Source organism: Equus przewalskii, chromosome 12 (assembly GCF_037783145.1).
Source record: "Equus przewalskii isolate Varuska chromosome 12, EquPr2, whole genome shotgun sequence".
In the NCBI taxonomy this organism is placed as follows: Eukaryota; Metazoa; Chordata; class Mammalia; order Perissodactyla; family Equidae; genus Equus; species Equus przewalskii.
This window is the reverse complement of record NC_091842.1, coordinates 7467606-7471965: the sequence shown is the minus strand read 5'-3', so window position 1 is coordinate 7471965 and position 4360 is coordinate 7467606.

The window sequence follows — 4360 nt, the reverse complement described above, 5'->3', positions numbered from 1 at the left end:
CTTTTCATTCTGAAGCAATTAAAGGCATTAAGCCTATAATTGAAGAATATCTAAAATGAGGGCTTATTTTTCATGGTACAAGTCCTTGTGATGCATACATCTTCCCTGTACATAAATTTCATGGAAGAAAATGGAGATTTGTACAGGACTTAAGAGCCATAGGTAACATATAATTTCCAGGCATCCTGTTGTCCCCAATCTTCATGATTTACTGTCTGCTATTCCTCCAAATAGCAAGTTTTTTTTTATGGTCATAGATGTTTACAGTGCATTCTTCAGCATTCCTGTAGATCCTGATAGCCACCTTTTGTTTGTCTTTACTTGGGATGGACAAGAATACACATGGACAGTCAAGCCTCAAGGCAATACTGAAAGCACAACCTACTTATCTCAGATTTTAAGTGCAGATATAGGATATATAATCTTTTCCACAAACTCCATTTTATTACAATATGTTCTTGATCTCTTCCTCTGTTCACCATCAAAGGAGGCATCTGACATAGATGGACTACATCTCTTAAGGGAACTTACTTCTAGGGACATTAGGTCCCTAAAGAGAAACCGAAACTTAATCAGCCCTAAGTTAAATATTTAAGAAATTTTGATGTTTAACCAAGGATTAATACTTGATTAAATATCAAATAAAAGGAAGTTTTCTTTCCATGTTCCCCAGACCAAAGTACAATTGAAGAAAATTTTTAGGATTAGCTGATTATTGTAGAAACTTGATTCCCAACTTTTCAAAGATGGCTCAACCCTTATAGTCTCTGCTCAAGGCTGATCAGCCAGAACCCCTCAACTGGACTGAAGAAAATAAAAATGCCTTTGAGACCACTATGCAGGGTCTCCTTGACACACCAGCTTTAGGACATCCTAACTACAAAATTCCTTTTTTCTTTTTCATTCGCAAGAAGGAAGGAAAAGCACTGGGCATCCATTCCCAAAAATATGGGGGATGATGTAGACCAATAGGCTACTACAGCCAAAAAGTAGACCCTCTAACTAAGGGCCTACCTCCCTGAATGACAGTCGTTGCTGCAAGTGAGCTCTTCTTAAGACCACCATGCAAACTGTTATGGATTCTCCTCTGAGCATTTATATTCTCTACTCAGTGGAAACCCATCTTAATTCTCATCATACTCAACAACTCTCTCCCACCAGACTGACCTCTTATGAGGTTCTTCTATCCTCACCAAATGTAACAATTACTCACTGTCATTCCCTCAACCCTGCTACCCTCTTTCCATTGCCTTCTGATGATTCACTTCATGACTATCGTAGCTTGCTGGACCAATAATTGGTCCCCAGACCAATAAGAAACCTCAATTAAAAATGCTGATGTAATTTGGTTTACAGATGGGTCATCTGAAAAATGAAACTGACAAATATAAGGGAGGATATACAATTGTGTCTTTAAGGAAATTAACTGAAACCAGTCCTTTGGCAAGAGCTACCTCTGCACAACAGGCTGAACCTGTGTCTCTAGACTGGGCCCGTTGTCTGGTTGAAGGGAAACAATATCTATATGGACTACAGATATGGCTTTGGGGTAACTCATCATTTTGGTATGCTTTGGAAACAAAGAAGGTTTTTTTTTAATGGTATGCTTTTTGGTGAGGAAGATTTGTCCTCAGCTAACATCTGTTGCCAATCTTCCTCTTTCATTTCCCGCTTAAAGCCCCAGTAGATAGCTGTATATCTTAGTCGTAAGTCATTCTAGTTCTTCTAAGTGGGATGACACCATAGCTTGGCTTCATGAGCAGTGTGTAGGTCTGTGCCCAGGGTCCAAAACTGTGAACCCTGGGCTGCCAAAGTGTAGCATGCAAACTCAAACACTCAGCCATGAAGTCAGCCCCACAAAGAGGACTTTTAACCACCACAGGTAACAGAATAAAAAACACTTCCTATGAGTCACATCCTTTGCATGCCATCCAGAAACAAAGATCTTTACTGGTGATAAAGATTCTTGGACATTCTAAGGTGAACATGGGGGAAAATAAAGGAAACCATTTTGCTGATTTGGCAGCAAAAAGCATGACCCTTCAGGATTACAAACCTGTTTTTTAATCTACCCTAAAATGAAAACTAACTCCCAATCTTGTCAGGAATTTAAAAAAAAACCCAAAAAACTATGATAGCACAACATTTGGCTTCTAAGCAGAAAAAGAGAAGATGGACAGAACTGGGTTTCACTTTTAAAGGAAAGGAAAATTTAAGGTATGATCCTAATGGCCATTTTGACCTCCAGGATCACCTCCAGGAATATATTTTAAGCTATGTTCATGAACTGTCTCATTGGAATATAGCTAAGATAGTACTTTTGGAAAAACAATTGTTACTGTAAACCATCACCTAAATGGCTTTCAAAATTTATCAAAGATGCCATATATGTCCTAAACATAACCCTGGAAAGCTCTTCACACTTCCATGGGCCATTTCTCTTTACCTTCTGGATCCTTTAGGACGTAGAAATTGGATTTCATCCAACTGCCACCATTTCAAGAATATACATATGTTTTAGTGGTGGTATGCATGTTTTCCCATTCGTCTGAGCATTCCTGTGTCATAGGGCAATGGCTTAAACTCTAAGTAAAATTCTCCAAGAAAGGATTATACCTGGTTGAGGTGTTCTCTCAGAGTCTCACAGTGATTGAGGAACTCATTTTACAGGACAAGTCATACAAGCTGTATGCAAAATCTGGCCCATCTTGCAGCACTTTTATTGTGCCTATCAACCCCAAATTTCTGGTCTTGTTGAAAGAACTAAAAGGATCATAAAAACTTAATTGGCTGAACTCACAGAATCTTTTAATCTCCCGTGGCTGAAGACTCTGCCCTTGTTATTGCTCAACCTTACATCTAGAAATTTTGGAAAATATAAACTTTTCCCATTTGAAATCATCACAGGATGACCCATGAGATTATATCAAGGACTATAACAACCTGTGTTACTTAAGGGAGGTATCTTGACCTATTGCAAGGAACTCACTAAGGCTCTTAAGCATAATGCTGCCCTAGTAAACCAATATTTTCACAGCACGCTCTTGATTGATGCAGATATGTGTCATGACAATCTTCCACCAGGAGATTTTGTCTGCTGCAAAAGACAGCTTCACAAGTATGCCCTACAACTATGATGGAAAGGGCCATACAACATCTTATTAACCAATCCTGTGCAGCTAAACTTAATGGCATTGACTCATGGATTCATTTTTCTCATCTTAAAAAGGCACCCTCACCTGATTGGACCTCTCAACCCACTGGAGACCTCAAATTAAAGATATCCTATGCAGTTCTCTGCCTAAACAAGAAGCAGATGACATCTGAAGTAGATAGCTGTCCCAAGAATCTGGACCAGACCAGTATTTATGCCTAACTTAGTCAAATTTTTTGGTATTTTTTTTCTGCTTGCTGGAATTTTAACACTCTTTACCCTTCTATGTACTGTGGGAATTTTATGTTGGTGATAAAATGTTATCCTTTTCATTGTTAATCCCTATGCTCCTTGCCCTCTTCATTTTTCTGGCCCCTCATTCCTGGTACAAAAATGCTATAATACAAATTCCCTCAATCTCTACCTCCTTTGGCAAAATATCTGATTTCAGGATTTACCACCAGATTTTGGATGACAAATGACCCTATTGCTGTACCTGTCTATAATTTCACTCCTGTTTCTAATTTCACCATGAATCAGACAACACAACCTGTGACCTTCACTCACCAAGTTCACCTTTTTCCTCTCAAAAAAGAAAACGATAATACTTGCTTCCCTCTACCTCCTTATAAGAGGCAAAGGAATGCCACAAAAAATGCCCCATCTCGACCCATCCATGAAATCCTGTTCATATATGTTCATGTTCATAGATATGGCACCTCACAAAATGTCAAAAAGAAGGCTTATCCCCAATTAAGCAAAAGAAATGTGTAACCCCTTCTGTAGAGGCTTCCTTCAAAGGAATTCTGAGATAGCGGAACATCTAGAGAAGCACACTTTTCCCACATAGAAGAACAAGACTTTTTTTTATCCTATTTTGCCTTCATGTCTACAAATGACTCCATAAATAGTCAAACTCTGGCTGGGGTCCCTTGTGTCCCTTCAGGATATATTTTCATATGTGAGTTTAAGGGAGAATTGTGGGCATTTGACAGGTTACCCAGTTGGCACATGGGAGGTACCTATCTCTTGGGTCAATTAACTACTCTTTTCACTATACTCAAACGAATCTCCCAGAGTCCACCCAGAGTAATTGAAGGAAAAGGGCATTCTCTGTTATAGATGATTGTCCTGATTAAGACCCCTCTAAATTTGAAGACGATACTTGTGTTCTCAGTCAGGGCTGTGATACTCCTGATGGTTATT